The following is a 17,956-nucleotide window of genomic DNA, read 5'->3' as shown; positions in this document are numbered from 1 at the left end:
GATGTGACACAAAACTTGGAAGGATAATACACCCTTCAAAGACTGAGAGGACATGGCTAAATGGTAACCCTAATGGTGGCTAAATGCAAACCCTAATGGTGGCTAAATGCCCTAATGGTGTCAATTTCCTCCATGCTGGATACAATGCTGTATGACTTAAACAGACTTCTGAATGTGTAATGCAGAAACCCATTAGGCAACTTTTGAATTACAGTCAGAGCAACCAACTGTGCAATTCGAGATTGATTGAGTAGATGTCATAAGACTGACAGGAATCATAGTGCAGTGTGTTATTCTTTTTTTTAAAGTTATTTGAACTAATTTGTCTTACCGGTAATCATTTTCGGATGGAAATTGACAGTTCTATAATTATTCAGATAAAATATATAAATAAATACAACGTCCTATGGTTTATGGAGTAGCTTTTTAATAGTTTTTGTGGTTAAAAAGGTGAATTAATTTAGTAATTGAAAACAGGAGACTGGAATTTGATAATTGGTCTGAAGTCAAGCCAGAGTCCCCAAAATAAAAATATGGTCATGAAGAGGGACTGAACTGAGGCACCTATTACTGTATAATTACATTTATGACACAAGACTGTGGAGCCATTACTATACCATTGATCAAAACCTGGTGTGCATGAATGAGCTTGCATGCATGGATGAAGAATACATATATTACCCAAACGTAATGACAAGAAGTACACCCAAATCTGAGTTGAGGAGACAGCAATCAATGTTCTGATCAACAGTCTAATTGTAATTTAGGCAAGTACTTTGCAAAAGACGTTTGCTGAAGTGCGACATGATGTAATGGAAATGATACTTCTCAGATGTGTCGATGTCCGTGTTATTAGGGATGTTCTAACCATTCATAACGATGGCTTGTTTGTCAGTGCCCCTGTTATGCATGTTTGGATCTAAAGGGGCCATCATAAGTGGCAATGCCTGTGAACAAATTGCTCTGCTGAGCCCTGTCTTAAACACTGATCCCAGAGCTGCGACTGAGTGGCCCCTACCCACCTGAGTAAACAGCTAGGAACAGGGACAGGGAGCCGTAGGGTGCCTTCTATTTTTCAGTTGGTTGGGGAACTTCCTCTGTGTCTGTCTGTGAGATGAACTGAGTACACAGATGTTCTCTCGTGCAAAAATAGACACATTTTCACATTCACTCTTGAGTGCTGTTTGTCCCTCAAACAATTAAAGTCCAGGTCATGTTGAGAGCCAATAAAATACAGTTGTTTATTATTCTACAAGAACAGCTGGTGTCTGCTTTTTGACAAAGAATGAAAACGCTTGGTCTTCCTATATTTGACTCAACACATCCATCTGAAGCCTGACGTTACATAATGCATGTTCATTTTTCATCCTGATTATTGACCATATTGAATACAGCCTAATGTATTCTACACATCAGAGTTGTAGTCTTGACTCAAAGTAGAAAAAAATATGACATGACACTCCACCCAGACTTACCAAGTATTTCATGCCTTAAGACTGAAACTTTTTTTTAATGACTGAACAAATTACGGCAAACCTTACACTAAGACCGAAAGGGTCTTGAGTAAGACTAAAACTGATGACTGAACAGATGACAGCTATGCCATTTCAACACTTTTTTTGATACAAATACCCCTCCCACTTTCACTATGTTCACAGGACGTCTTCTTGAGACTTGACCCTCTTAACTTGGAACCTTCTTGAGACTTGACGGTCAAGACGAACTGCTTAACTACACCAGAGGTATTGGGTTAGCATGCAGTGAGTATTCTATAAAGTTTAGTTTTACACAAACTTCTACAACCTCAGAGGGATAACTTGTCTGAGCCTGAAGTAAGACACTGTGTATTTATGCTCCATAGAAAATAGACTTGATACGGAGGAATACAACAGGGATGTAAGTCTGCTTGCATGTGTTGCTGCTGCATTGTGCATAAGAACAGCCCTTAGCCGTGGTATATTGGCCATATACCACACCCCCTCGTGCCTTATTGCTTAATTCTATTCTACTGTATTTAGTCAATGCCACTCCGACATTGCTCATCCTAATATTTATATATTTCTTAATTCAATTATTTTACTTTTAGATTTGTGTATTGTTGTGAATTGTTAGATATCACTGCACTGTTGGCCCTAGGAACACAAGCATTTCGCTACACCCGCAATAACATCTGCTAAATATGTGTATGTGACCAATCAAATTTTATTAGATTTTTTTAAAGACAGATGGGCACAGTCATGGCTAAAAATACATCAGAACTTGTATAAATATTAGACCTGTTTCAGTGGAGTGACTCCCATTTGGCTAACAGATCAAAACATGCAGTATTTGTTGCATAAACTCTCCTGGTATTTATAGATCAATACCTCCAAGCTACAGACGCACCCATATCTGATCAATAATTCTATGTTGAAAACCATTCACCTTTCACAGAGAAAGATCAGGATAAGCTTTTATTTTATTTAACTATAAATTGGTTGCTTTATCCCCAAGAGCAAATTAGGGATTTGTTGGTATAAAAAGGTGATAGAATCTTTCCATAATACAGATGGTTTACTATTGTTTATCTGGCAAAATGTCTGGCAATAAGTAGATTAAACAATGTAGCAACTAAATGGCATTCTCCAAAAATGCTAGCCAGGAGATTTTGTACGTTGCTCAATAACCAGCTAACGAATGTAAAAATGGGTTGGAGGAAATGATAATGTCCCAGGGAAGTCAAAAAGAAGCTAAAATGTAAAAAGAGGGAACTATTACTTTAAGGCGTTATTAGATCTCACTAAATCAGACATCTTATAATGGTCCAAATTACCATTCTACTTTTACAGGTTGTACTAATTCTGGGCTGGGTGGTAGCCTAGCGGTTAAGAGGTTGGGCCAGTAACTGAAAAGTTGCTGGTTTCAAATCCTCGAGCTGACTAGGTGAAATATATTCCCTTGAGCAAGGCACAACTCAAATTGCTCTTGTAAGTCACTCTGGATAAGAACATCTGCTAAATGACTCAAATGTTTTAAAAAATGGTCACATTGCACAGATTGTTGTAAATTTTATAGTTTTTATTCCAAGTCTTTACTAAGTCTCCCCCCCATCTAAAGTGTTTTGAACACCTGCTAAAATAGTATTTAAATCCAATTCACCATTATTACTACAAGGGAAATTCAATGGCAATTTCCGATACATCATGAGAAACAATTATTGAGAGGTTTTTGGGGGGTGGCATAGGGAGTGGGGAGGGTCTCGTTTTGAGTAGGAGAATTGAGTATGGGAAGGTGGCGTGAGCATTATACCATGCAATGCCATGTATGAGGTCACTCTGGAGACTGTGACCCCAGTCACGCCTGTCACTCCTGGCTGTACCCCCGCACACACCGAAACCACTATCTGTGCCCCCTCCCCAAAGCTGAAATAGACTGGCTTCAGATAACTGGGTCAGCCACCTCTGCAAGCCGAGTTTCCCACCTCTGTGAAATTCCCAACGCCTCAGCCACTCTGACGCAAGAACTTGAGGAGTGTGTGCACTCAATCCCACATAGAAGTCATCATTCTGCTATATCACCCTCCCCTTTTTAAACAGGCTGTTTCTTCTTGTTATATCATACCCACCCCAAATACTGTTTAATCTTCCTTTATCATAAAGCAGAACTTGTAAAAACGGGGTGAATTATTGATGTAGCACACTGTTACTGGCAATACATATTTAACTAGTATGTTTATCAGAAATGCTTGGTGCCATAGCTAAATATACAAAAGAGATTCTTATTTCAAAGGGAATAGAGGCACCCATGCCGTGTCTGCTCTGGCGTCACCTGACTCCTATCCTCAAATGGTTCCCTAGATCAGACCTACATGTCTTAATTGCAAACTTCATTACAGTGTAGGAGTCTTTAATCACTGTCAGCTGGTAGGCACCGGCCCTCCTCCTGTGAGTGCTTTAGTAGGTATCACTCTCTAAACCAGAGCGTGAGACAGCTGACCCCAGATAATGCACGACAGAAGCCAGCCTCTCCATGGACTTCAGTGAAATTGTTTCAAAATAATTTAGCAATTAATCATAGAAGATCCAGAATCAGAGTCCTGATAGGGAAACATTAGAGTAACATACTCACCATCTACTGGTGTACTGTAGGGTGGCAGGTATCCCAGTGGTTAGAGTGTTGGGCTAGTAACTGAAAGGTTGCTGGATCGAATCCCCAAGCTGACAAGATAAAAATCTGTCGTTCTGACCCTGTACAAGGCAGTTAACACACTGGGCACTGAAAATGTGGATGTCGATTAAGGCAGCCCCCCGCACCTCTCTGACTCAGAGGGGCTGGGTTAAATGCGGAAGACACATTTCATTTGAATGCATTCAGTTATACAACTAACTAGGTATCTCCCTTCCCTGTAAGAGTTTGCAGGTTTTCAGAATGTTCAGCTGTACAGATGTAGGATCTTAACAGGAAATGTAAAATCTGTAGTGTATTTGAGGTTTAAAAAGGCTTCTGAAGTTCATAATTTCCACTTTGAAAGACTTTATTTTCCCTTACAAAAAATTTCAACCCCTACAAAAATGTCCATTAATTATAATCCACATAATAATCCACATTTCCTGTTGCTGCAGGATTATTTTCCTGCTGTAGCACATTGCTCAAATTAAGATCCTACATCTGTACTGTATGTTGACATTTGATGTCTATGTGATAGATCAACAAGAAGTTTGGGACCAAAACGGCATACTGTACACATGGATTATGTAGTTGTCACTTAGATCAGGGGTTCCCAAACTTTTTCACTCGGGGGGCCCCCCCTTCCAGCATTGGGGAACATTCCATGCCCTCCTACATCTGTACTGTATGTTGACAATTGATGTCTTTGTGATATATCCCCCACGTCTATTTCTATGGGAACAAGCACTGTTCATGACACAAACTGTTGACACCCCTCTTGTTGGTGTAGAGAATTTTGCAGGTTTAAAGCTTCTTTCCTGCAATTCTACACATTTTGTCATGGGGTAAAAATAAATGTTGCTGTTTTAAAGCTAGTTTTCTTTCAATTCTATACATTTTGCCATGTATAATGTGTATTAATGTGACATTTGAGTGAAAAAAAATTACAACTATATCTATAGCTAAAATAAAGGTTAAATAAAATACTCAGTCGTATACTCAGTCATACAGACAGAATGGATAAAATATTAAATGAATGTCATATAAAACAAGGTCTCTAGAAGCCATGCTTTTCAACCCAGAACACAAAGGATAATGCCAGAATAGCATCTCATCCTCACAAGTAAAAAGCAGAAACTGACTGACTTCACTGACCTGATTAGTGACATTCAAGTATGTTTTTAATCTGAGCAGCATTTGTTGTTTTTAGAGAGACTGTAGGGTCAGGCAGAGTAATCATGAGACTTTGCTCCCAAACCATGGGGAATGTGTTTTTGCCAGCAATCACATAAATGTGAGGACCTGTCAAAGTCCTGCCATTGATCAATATGGCATGAACCACTTCATAATGTATGGCCGTCGCAGTAAACGCATAGTTGAAATAGTGCACATAGTGGACTCAACCTTGAACCCCAAGATAATGGTGTGCAAGGTAATAAGGTCATATTGACCATGTCAATAGCCAGGCCTTGTTTAATCAGACAATTATTCGGGGCAAGTCCAGAAGAGGACTATTTTGCACTTGAAAACAAAAAAGATAGTGCAAACGAAAATAATTCTACATACTAATTTGTGATTAGTATGAGTGCTTTGTCACTGAACAGGAAATAGTTTTTGACTTATCAGGAAACCCAGTATGGTTGAATATGTCCCTTTTGATTGGTTTGTGGAATTATTGATGAAACCTTTTTGTCATGCCAAAGTTTTAAATCCGTTGTTAATTGCAGGAAATTAATTTGTCAATATCACCTTCAGTGCATGAATGGTGATTTTTCTCATTTTGGTAATGTATTATATCGTTTTTAGTATGCTTAGCAGGCTTGCTCTATCGGTTGGTTGCTGACGCATAGCTTTGAGAATGTGAAAGCTGATTTTATGAGCTGCTGAGACAAGCAAAGTATAGCCAGTTGAGCTGGTTATTTTATGTATCCAATTTATACAGCTCACTCAGTTCTTTGATTACATTGGCTCCATTAACGTCCTCGCATCTGACATGCTACTGTATAGAACATTTTCTATACAACTCACCACCTATGAGGTCACTATATGGGTGTTATTACCTTGTAGCAATAATGTAAAAATACAGACAATTGCATACAGATGTAGGATCTTAATTTGAGCCAGTTTTCTACAGCAGGATAATAATAATCCTGCAGCAACAGGAAATTTGAATTATGTGGATTATAATTCATATAAATATTTGTAGGGGTTGATACATTTTTCGTAAGGGAAAATTAAGTCTGTAATTTCCACTTTGAAATGTCAAACTTCAGAAGCGTTTTTAAACCTCAAATACACTACAAGAAAAGTTATCACGCAACAGGGTGATCAAATTACGATCCTACATCTGTAGTAGGTTGTTAGGCAATTTATGTAGCTAGAAAATATAAAAAGTTAGCACCATGCCTTTATGAGATCTTTGTGGCTGTATATATTACACATATATTAAACCATTCATAAGCTGTTGTAAAGTGGAGCGAGCGTATTTATTTAATATTTTTTGTATTTAACCTTTATTTTAACTAGGCAAGTCAGTTAAGAACAAATTATTTTTTACAATTACGGCCTACCAAAATGCAAACATAATTAAGCTACTTGTCCAATATCAACATTTAACCTGAAATGATAGTGACTGGACAGATTTTTTTATTTTTTATTTGTCATTTAGCAGACGCTCTTATCCAGAGCGACTTACAGTAGTGAATGCATACATTTCATACATTTTTTCTCCGTACTGGTCCCCCGTGGGAATCGAACCCACAACCCTGGCGTTGCAAACACTATTGCTCTGAGCCACACGGGACTATTTATTTTGGTGACTGGCTAGATGGCAATTGTTTTGAATGCATTATTACGATACCTGGGTTATGAACATGTAATAAACTCATTGTCTTCATTTTCAGGATAGCCTGACCTACAGTGATAAACTGCAAAACACTTTCCCTAATGAGTTCTAGGATTACGAAGACAAGACATCTTTAGAAAAACACTGTAGGTTGTTGCATGTTCAATTATTTCATACAAGTAATTACTTTTTTAATCAGTTATCCAACTGAAATTAATTTGAAAGTGAACGTGTTGAATGAAAATGCATCCACAATTGAAGACTTATGGAAACTTTATAGAGCGCGCGCAAACAATGGTAACCGTGCCCACTCCTTGAGTGCGTCTACTCTACAAACAGAATGTGAAATGTCAACAAAGATAACACATCAACGTGAAGGCGCTCCAAAATCAATTTTGCTCTTCATATTGCCTACGTTTTACATATTTTAGTCGGCCACTGTCCATCATACAGCATACAACTTCCATGTTCTGCCATTGCCTATCGACGAGGGCGAGATGCAACAGCCAATTGGTTGCGTTCAGTCCGAGGGTGTCTTGGTAGTGAAACATGACGCTTGAAGAGTTGCCATCACACGGTGGAAATTTCCACTGTGTCCCTCGGTTGTTAAATGGGAAGGGTCTCCCTTACTGGTGTTCACTACGCTTACTTGTCCTCCACCTATGAAGTCCCGAACAATTAAAATTTAGGTAGGTAGGTCCCCATTTAAGCTTTTTTCCAATGTTTAGCCTGTATATGTTCTCCCGTAGTTGTGTAGGTATTACATACTTGTTTGTCAACGTCGGTATTTTGAAACACTGTATCCCATTTCAATTCGCACCGGAAAGCTAATGGTTAATGTTGACATTATTGACAAAACATCTACAAGAGTAATTAACCAAGGCTGAAATGTAATCTCTCAGGTAGTCTGTTTAGCCAATTCATGTGTCGTTTAAATGAACTATGGATATTTAAAACACCTTATGTATTAGCCATGACATCTGATCAAATGTCATAATCCCTGGAGTATATTTGCTGTGTTGGGTGTAGCCGGAACGTTAAAGAATAATGTTTTTCGCGCAAATAACGTGTCGTGTAGCCTACATGAAGGGCAAATCTTCTATGGTAGACCGTTAATTATTCTTATAACGCCAGTAAGTGATATTACATGTGTAATTCACTTACTTGCCAAATGAAGTAATTATTTTGATGTGTTTTGGAGAAGAAAGAATGCAGTTGCTTCCAATATTTGGAACTGCCCCGCGTGTGTATTTCGCATACTACAAAGGAACGTAAAAATTACTATTTTTAACCATTCGATAACCTTTACAACGACACTGTCGGAGTTATAAAGTTTACAAAGGTTCAATAGTTATTTTGAATAATAATTTCTGTAAGTGTGTTTTAATAGTTGTACAATTATAAATATAGTGGAAATATCTGAATCTGAATTAAATGAGAAATCGAGGTATTTTGGAGTGTGTGGTTTAGCCTACAGACTGTTTCCGCCTTCTTTCGTTGATTTGGGAGGTGCGCATTTCAAAAAGATTCCTCAAGGGTTAAGTCATTTTAACCCTTAAGATTTTTCTTTATCTTTATGTCGTTGATGGGGATATGCTTTGAGAATATTCAGATTTAATTCCACCTCTTTATTTGCTACTTTATTTGAATATGTAAACCTAGATATATTATAAAAGTACATAGGGTTCTCAAATCCTTGTGGTTTAAAAATCGCCTCTCTGTACCAGCATTGACGGAGGGTTGTACATTATCAGCCTAGTGAGCCTACCTTAACAGAGGCTTAGGCATGCCATATCTTAAATAGAAATAAAGTAAGTGATTCAGGGAAAGATATATATATATATATATATATATATATATATATATATATATATATATATATATATATATATATATATATAAATATTGTCTGGTGAACTCACACGGCATGCATTATTAGGATACCTTTGCCATCAGTAACATATTTTTATAGTAGCCATGCAGACTACTGTGAGATGGGATTATTTTAAGTAATATTGGTTTTGAGTTGGGCAACCAAATTCAGATGGCCTAACTTCAAGTTTGTCCCTAAATGGTAATGTTTCACACACATGTAGACACATTCTGATGTTTACAAGTGCAGCACACGTATAGGCTATATATATATATAAATATTGTCTGGTGAACTCACACGGCATGCATTATTAGGATACCTTTGCCATCAGTAACATATTTTTATAGTAGCCATGCAGACTACTGTGAGATGGGATTATTTTAAGTAATATTGGTTTTGAGTTGGGCAACCAAATTCAGATGGCCTAACTTCAAGTTTGTCCCTAAATGGTAATGTTTCACACACATGTAGACACATTCTGATGTTTACAAGTGCAGCACACGTATAGGCTAGTATTGGAGCATAATTTCCCAGTTTAGTTAAATGTTTTTATGGCGTGAAGGTTCAGGAAGTTAGACATGAAGTTAAATCAAAATGTCCAACTTCCGAATGTGGCACAGCGATAATACAGGTCTGTTATATAGAGCATGCCAAAAGGGTTCGTACAGTTCCTGTTTTGAACTTTACAATGCAATTTTAGGTAGGTAATGCAGTTACTAAATTGTTGCTTGGTAAAATCCCATCCACATCTTGGGTTGCTGACTGTTTTCTAGGTATCCATAAAATAAGGTCCATTTGTAATATGGGTAAACTATCTGAAGTCTCTTTTGACACCTGTCAAAAGAACTATTAATAAAGTGTAAAGGTTTGTGGTGTTTTTTATTTATTCTCACAAATGGTAACACAAATTATAGAGACAAAGATTGGAAATTACTTGCAAATGTGAAGTGCTTTTCACATTTGATAAAATCTTTATTTCACAGCTAATCTACAGATGTAACCACTTGGTGACAGTCAGAAGCCTAGGCTATTACAGAGAACACAGTACACCTTTCATTGTTTACGGTCTAATAGAAAATGGGTTCATTCTATGTCAAAGACTTTCATGTCAGCAGTGTGCAGGTGTGTTCAAATGCAGGGGCAGGCCCTGGCACCTTTTCTCTGCACACACCTGTCAATGGAGATATAGAAATGGGCATGCTCTTTTCATTGGTCAGTATGAGGTGTGTGATGCAGGGGCTTGAGTGACAGAACAGATGTAGGTCAAAAAGCCCAGAGCTGTTCATGTTCGAGCAATGACGGCTGATGCAATTGGGACTGTGTGGAACAGAGCAAACTTTCCCTTAAGCCGGTCGCAAAGTCGTGTTTGAGGTGTGTGGTGCATGGCAGCTACTATTAACACTATTCCACTATTATTCCGCAAAGGAATCAAAGGATTTCGGGGTGATTTTCTAAAACACTGTCACTAAGTCCTGTTGAAATCTGAGAAGAGCATACAATGTGAGGGCTGGCTATTTTTACCACTACTGTTGTATAATGCAATGACTAAATAGTTTGAACAATAAGAATATGGAACTTAAATATGCCATGCACTAGCAATGGTAAGAAATATTTCTTAGACTAGCTTTAATTTTTGTGAAATGGCTTTGAACCAGGTCTCTTAATAATTGATCTTATCTCTGAGACAAACCTGCATTGATAAATCACATTATGTAATACCACATCCTACTGCATAACCAGTTTGCTCATGGCCCCCTCAGGCAGGCTGATAGTCAAATCTCTATACCATCTATACATTTTATATGCAGTACATTAAGAGCAGGTAAGGTGCATAATGCAGACATAAAACTGCCTCATATCTCACAGTTCTTACATGACGCAACTGTGTTGGCTGATTTAGTGCCCAATGCTATTAGGTAATGCAACCCAAGTCCTGCCACATGCATTTAGCCAACCTTTTGCAAATCATTCCACAGAACTCAATTGGGAATGTGTTACCTTTGGTAGCATCAAAATCATCAGTGATGTAGTGGAGGGTAAACACAATTCATCCACCTTTTTTTGCCCAACAGTTTATTCACCTTTTGCGGAAAAATGCATTGAAAGAATAGGAAGCTTCACTTTTTCTCCACGACTGGTAATCAAAGTTTACCCACCTTTTTTCTTACCACTACATTATTGTGTACAACATTGGCTAGCATTATGGATGAATTGCATCAAATTCAAAGGCGAAAGGGTTAGGTGATTGTCAACATAGAGGACCGTATGAGATCACATCATCTTATGTAAGACTTTGGTTTACTCAGGTAGCACAGTGATAAGACCACTAAATGAAATTACGTAGTGTCAAAACAGACATTTCCAATGGTACAAAATGTAAGTCGCTCTGGACAATTACACAAATGTCTCTCCCAGCGTTATTCCACCACCTATGTTTAGTTTGGCAAGTTCTCAAAATGTCATAAAGCAGTGAAAGGAAAACAGGTTTCCTGATAGTGCACCCCTTCCCTGGAGGAACCTGGCATATCTCTAAATGACCATTCTGTCCCAGACTAGAGCTGGGAGCTGCCAACCACATGAGGCCGCTCAGGGTTTTAAGAGTTTGCCTGATAGCCAGTCACACACAAATTCGCCAATGGGTTTGGAACAGAGATACTCTACAAGTGATTACTTCCTGTAAATAACTAGCATGGAGGAATTTGCCACTCCAGTTTATGCTGGATTGTGAGATTTCCTTGCAGGTTTTACAGGAAGAAATCGCTCGATGACTCTCGGTTTCAAATGTCTCAGTTGCCAGCACGTACTGGCTCGAAAATTGCGCAAGTGAGCAAGTGTCTAATGACATGCAGGGCCTCATCTGGCCCCGGGAGCACCCTCATCCCCTAGCAAATTCAAGGCCACTCAGATGTGGTTCTACGTCAAGCAGTGCAACTTCGTCATCAGCCAACAAAAGCCATGGGCAGATCAATATGGACTGATAAGACCATCGGAACATGGGGGACCTGGGGAGAGTGTTCACAAACAAAGTTAGGACGGACCATGTACAGTACCAGGAAGCAACAACGACTACAGCCTGAACCCCATCAGGCCAACAAAATAGATCTTACTGCGGAGGTCCAGCTCAAACACACAGGGACCATGCTTCGGGTGATCCTCTTCACCACAAACCTGGTCACACATTGTTGTATTTAATTATACCTTATATGAGGCCCTGCTATTACTATCAGGCTCTTGTGCTGACCTGACCAATACATATCACCACACCCTTCACAAGATCGTTATGAGTATGTACATTCATTATTTTTTGACAAAAGTATGTACAGCATGATAAATGCCAGTATTGATGCTAAGGCTTGAGCAAAGAAATATGTATCACAAGGTCACTGAGTCGTACGTATCCCAACTCCAATTCTGAAATACCTAATGGCTCAGACACACCGGTAGGATTGTCAAACGTTTGCCTGCCGACAGTACTTAGCGCCTCTGAACAGTGTTGGCAGTCAGTCTCTTCTGTGTTCAGACAGCAAAGACCTTGAAGTTGTAAGCCACTCAGCCTTATTAAAATACACCATACCAGAAGGAGGCAGTAGCATTTTTTGCCAATGCATGTCTGTGTGTGTTGCTTTGTCTAGTCAATGTTAGCTAGCTAGATGCGCTAATGTTGCTATTGTTGTAAAAACCCCTTGTTGATACTAGCCAGATGGCCACAGCTAGATAACTAGCTAGCAAGATTACAAAACATTGTTTTATTTACTCTCCATAATCGCATACAGCCCATATATACAGTTTTAGCTAGCTGGCTAATGTTAGCTAAATGGTTAGCATGATGTGCTAGCTAGGTAAAGTAAAGATACTGCATTCGCTCTCAACAGCTACAGGCAGCTGCCTCATGGAAATAAATCCCTTGTGATTTAATCATAATGTTTCTAGCTACAGTGGCTTGGTAGCATGCTTGGTTAGTGTTGTGTGTATTGTGCTGCACTTACCACCCCATTTGTTTCATATGAAGTGTGTGTGACTGCCTTGCTCACTTAGCAAGCTAACGTTAGCCAGCTAGCTAACTAATAAGCAAGTGCACATTTATCAAACCTACCAAAAAAGCACAAAACTCCTTAGCTAGACGTAAAAGATGTAAACACTTGCTCTAGATTTTCTATTTTTTATGCAGCTTTATTGTTTCAGGTAGAACAATTCTGATTAAAAGTGTGGATTAGCTCTCTTTTTTCCTTCTTATTGTCACTCCTGTCGGCTCCACCACGTGGAGGTTTATGCTCTTTGATTGGCTCAAAGTCAAGTTGTTGGCCACCGCCAGCCATTGGGATTCTACAAGTACACAGAAGGTACGTCTTTTGTTCTAGCAAGAGAAGGATCGGCCTCCTACTGTGATAAGTACCCAATCGGCAGTCAGATTCTCATGTTTTTCATGCTTAGCAGATTTCACTGAGAGATTGAACTTGAACGATATAAATACTTTCACATGGGATGCCAAGATCTTTTAGACTAAACCAGATGTTCTCTTGAACACTTCTACAGCACTGTATTGGTTTGATAGATTCAGGTGTAAGTGTTGCATGAAGTGGTAAAAGCATGGCAGTCATGTCACAGCTAGTGTAGAGATGTGAGGTTCTGAGGAATGGCTTATATTTAGCTCTGTTACTATGTGGACTTTGGCCTGATGGGAGTCTCTCAGGCTCTATCAGATCATTTCTCCAACTCCAGTCCAGCTATGCTCTCAGTCAAATCCCACAGATGAATCCAACCCTGTGTTCTTAAGGCTAACCTGTGTTCTCAGTGCTAACCTGTGTTCTTGAGGCAATCTTGCTCTCTCAATGCTAACTTGTGTTCTTTGGGCTAACTTGTGCTTAATGCTAACATGTGTTCTTTAAGATAACTTGTGCCCTTAATGCTAATTTGGTTCTTAAAGCTACCTTTTGTGCTCAAGGGTCACCTGTGTTGTCCAGGCTAACTTGCATGGCTATTTTTATTCTCTGGTTCAACTTGCATAATGCTTGTGCGTTGTAGGCTAGTTAGTACTCTACACTCTTAGAAAAAATTGTTATTCGGCTCTCTCCATAGGATAACACTTTTTGGTTTCAGGTAGAACCCTTCTGAGTTCCATGTAGAACCCTCTGTGGAAAAATGTTTTTTCAAAGGGTTCTCCTATGTGGACAGCCGAAGAACCAGTTTTAGGTTCTAGTTAGCAACTTTTTTCTAAGAGTGTAGAAGCGAAACCTCAGCACTGTTGGCTAACGTGGACATCAAGGCTAACAAATGCACTATTTGGCTGTATTCAATCTGTATGGAGATCCTCATGGAAATATTTGCATGTTTTGGAGCTTACCCTCAACCCACATGTTCAGCTCCATAGACGCCAGCTCACATGCTCTGACCTGTGGGAATGCTAGCGAACACACCTACTTGTTAGATGATATTGGCAAAGGCCTAACCAAACACCTTGCAAGTTTTTGGATGGAGAGAGAGCTGAGAATAGAGAATATTACCGCTTGGTATTTACTGATACCGGACAGGTGAATAGCAGCAGTGTTATGAAGCAACCATTTCTATGTCAATAGCTAAATGCTGCATTTGCAAATTTGAGTTCCTGACGTTCAGAAACCATTCTTGCGAGTTGAATGGGGAGAAGTGACACCTAAATTCAACATTGTGTTTAAAACTGATCAGTGGCCAACATTCAAAGCTTTACTAGTTGTACAGATGTATACAAGGACTCACACAGCCAATAATAGTAATTAGCTAGTGTAGATAAGCAGTTGATCGGACGCATCTCAAAGTAGGCTACACGAGTCGACCCCATCTTGAACTGGGCTCCCATAACACCCAGGCATTTATGGTGGAGCTGAAATTGTGGCAGGGAGCCTCGGAGAGGGGACATGTGGAATGTGTCACGTCCGTGAGAGAGAAAGAGATGTACATGCCACTCATAATTAACTTGCATGTGCAGACAACATCTAAATAGTTGATTTGTGGGTATCAACTTGACTGACAGGGTGGTTAGGACACTTTTAATAGGTAATGATAATAGTAATTACTAAACATTGTGGGGATTTCAATGTAATCCCCGGCCGAGTCATACTGTAAAAATGGGAACCGATGTGTCTCTCCATGGCGGTGCTTCATAGATAGGCCATGCGATAGGATACCCTTGACTTTCTCCTAAACTACCCTGAGGTGGTCAGCTGATCACTAACCTGAGTCTTTTTCGACGTCATGTTATACCCGGACTATTTCTATTGACCCCTCTTTTTTTTTACGCTCCCGCTACTCGCTGCTTATTTTCAATGCATAGTCACTTTACCCCTACCTACATGTGCATATTACCTCAATTACCTTGACTAACCTGTTGCCCCCCACATTGACTCGGTACCGGTAACCCCTGTATGTAGCCTTGTTTTTATTTTTTACTTTTGTTTATTTAGTCAATCTTTTCTTAACTCCTATTTTTCTTAAAACTGCATTGTTGGTTAAGGGCTTGTAAGTAAGCATTTCACAGTAAGGTCTACACCTGTTGTGTTCGTAGCTAGGGTGTGGAAGGGCTGGTGTATCTCTTGCACTGTATTCATTCCTTATTGACCTTTCAGCATTTGAGGGATTACCAGAAGGAGCGTTGTGTTCAATTCGTCTTTGCTTTTGAATGCCAGTGTTACACACCTGATAGTACACAGGCTAATGGTTCACCAGACGTAAGCATAGAGTTACATAGCAAAGATGAAAATGTGCCTCTCAACACATTCTAAACTGTTATGATGTAAGGGCCCAGACATTCTTCCAGCAATGTTGATGTTGGACAGAAAGATATGTTGGTTTGTTTGACGCAACAAAAGCGGGACTTTCCATTACCTTCCTGGTGATATGTCATCTGGCCAATCATTCACCGCCTACCGGAGATATTTGCAGCAAGTCACATGGCGTCTGAGGTACCAACTTATTTTGGTTGCTTTAAAATTCCTGCTTTTTATAATTGGTTAGAGAGCTGTGGAGGCTGCTGGAATGAGGCTAGTTGGACGACTGCACTGGCAAGAGTCTGGTGACTGGAGTGCTGTGTACAGTTTGTGGGTGTGCATGCGTCTTTCTTGGGACAGGACCCTGTATTCACCTTATTGGAGATGCCTGTAGTATTGTGGTGACATGGTGTTTCAGCTGTTCCAGTTACCTGCTGATGCCAGTGGACTGGTTTGGTGTTTTTGTTTTGGAAGATAAGAGAGGTCAGGAGGCCCCTTGACCTGTAATTGACAACCCCTGTTTACCAGCTGCTGTTGACCCAACCTGTGGGTCTCCTCCTGCAGAAATAACCCCACTATAGGGCATCTACAGGCCAGATCCTACTCTGTCGACGTCAGAGACCCCTCGTAAAAAGTGAATAAGTTGGAGGGGGAGTATTTGCCTCCAGTCCAGTGGGTTTTTGGGGGACCACAGTTGAAGTACTTCCAGTAATGCAGTTAATGCAAGGATCTGGCTCTTGGTCTTCACAGAGGGAGAGAGAGTTGAAATTACTGAAAAAAATACCATAGAAAATTCAGCCCATGGAGCTGAAACTTCTGATATACAGCAGGAAAACATTGGCTCTTATTTATAGCCCCTTATCCACAATGCTAGGTACTGTATATTCCTCCAGGTATATGCTTGAGAGCTGGGGTAAGGAGTGCAACTGGTCAGAGGCTAAGCTGTTGTTATTTCCCTGGTCAATCCACGTGAGGTCGAGTAAATATGCATCTTCTTGTGTATGAGAGATGTAATATGACATGAAAAATGCCATGATAAAACAATGTTTGGTTAGAATGTTTCACTGGCTTCTAAAATGTTCAGCCAATGCAGTAGTTATTGTCTTAATAACGTTGATGTCAAGGCTTTTTGTGTTGTAGTTTAGAATTCGTGTTGTAATGACTAAGCACGTCTCTGTGCGTTTGAGTAGTGGCTGGAGCAGGCTTGGTCCAGTCAGTCGCTTCTCCTGTGTGACCTGTGCAGGTCTAGAACAGCACATGATTGGCTCAGAGACATTAGACTGTTTGGTGTGAACCCCTTGCACTTCGGAAGTGTGACGCCATTTGAAGGAATGGCCCCGTAGCCAGAAGGAAGTCTGTGAAGATCTGTGAAGATATCAGGCATGGTCAGTAGGACTTTCACTAGAATTAACCTTTTCATTTCATTCTCCCTGTAGTCATTTCTCTTACCTTCTCGTTAAAATTTCACTCTGATTGAGCGCTGATTGAATTTCTGAGCTTCTTTTTATAAATTGCACTCAACTCTGAATAGGCCGGATATTTTCCATGTAATTTGCCATAGTGGTGATGCATTGCCAATGGTAGCATAGAAGAGTATTTTTGTTTGTGTTTTCGGTCTATTGGTCCTTAGTAGCAGATCATTTTCCGTGAGTGATGGTTGGGGTATAGATGGAGTTGACATATCTTCCAGCTTTGGACCATCTTGACTGACTCAGTCTTTGAATGGTTGAGATAACTTACTTGCAAAATTGGTTTGTTTTGTCTCTTAACTTGTAACTAATTACAAATACTACATGTGAATATACGACATGTTATTTAGGTTATTCTGTGGAGATTTTAGATCTGTATGTGTGAGTGATGTTTTGTGACTGTACTGCTCTGCCTCTGCAGATGTGTTGTGTGGACCAGACAATACTCTCTGCTGTAACAGGTGTGGACCAGACAATACTTTCACTAATATTTATTTTATTTCAGAAAATGTGGAGGTTGGTTGTGGACTCAAAAGAAGCATTTCATATGTCTGATTTAGAAGTTTCTCTGTGTATAGTGTGTGTGTGTATGTGTGTGTGTGTGTGTGTGTGTGTGTGTGTGTGTGTGTGTGTGTGTGTGTGTGTGTGTGTGTGTGTGTGTGTGTGTGTGTGTGTGTGTGTGTGTGTGTGTGTGTGTGTGTGTGTGTGTGTGTGTGAGGGGGGTTACAAAGTTGGACTGTTAAGGGAGGAAGTCAGAGACCTGGCCGGGTGGTGCCAGAATAACAACTTATCCCTCAACGTAATCAAGACTAAGGAGATTATTGTGGACTACAGGAAAAGGAGGACCGAGCACGCCCCCATTCTCATCGACGGGGCTGTAGTG

At 39.8% G+C, this 17,956-nt stretch overlaps 1 protein-coding gene across 2 annotated transcripts in view; it reads left to right on the top strand.

The window, feature by feature from the left end:
* The first annotated feature begins 6,811 nt into the window (after positions 1 to 6,811).
* Positions 6,812 to 17,956, top strand: part of LOC106609518 (sodium-coupled neutral amino acid transporter 4) — a 33,290-nt gene continuing 22,145 nt past the window's right edge. The window contains exon 1 of one of the 2 annotated variants that reach the window (XM_014208429.3): positions 6,812 to 7,680. The gene's annotated coding sequence lies outside the window, so the exon portion shown is untranslated. Of the gene's footprint in view, positions 7,685 to 17,956 lie in introns of both variants that reach the window. The other variant, XM_014208432.3, reaches the window with a different exon arrangement.

Source organism: Salmo salar, chromosome 07, assembly GCF_965601325.2.
Source record: "Salmo salar chromosome 07, fSalSal1, whole genome shotgun sequence".
Taxonomy (NCBI): Eukaryota; Metazoa; Chordata; class Actinopteri; order Salmoniformes; family Salmonidae; genus Salmo; species Salmo salar.
Note: the sequence above shows the minus strand (reverse complement) of the source record. Positions and strands in the feature narration are given on the sequence as shown.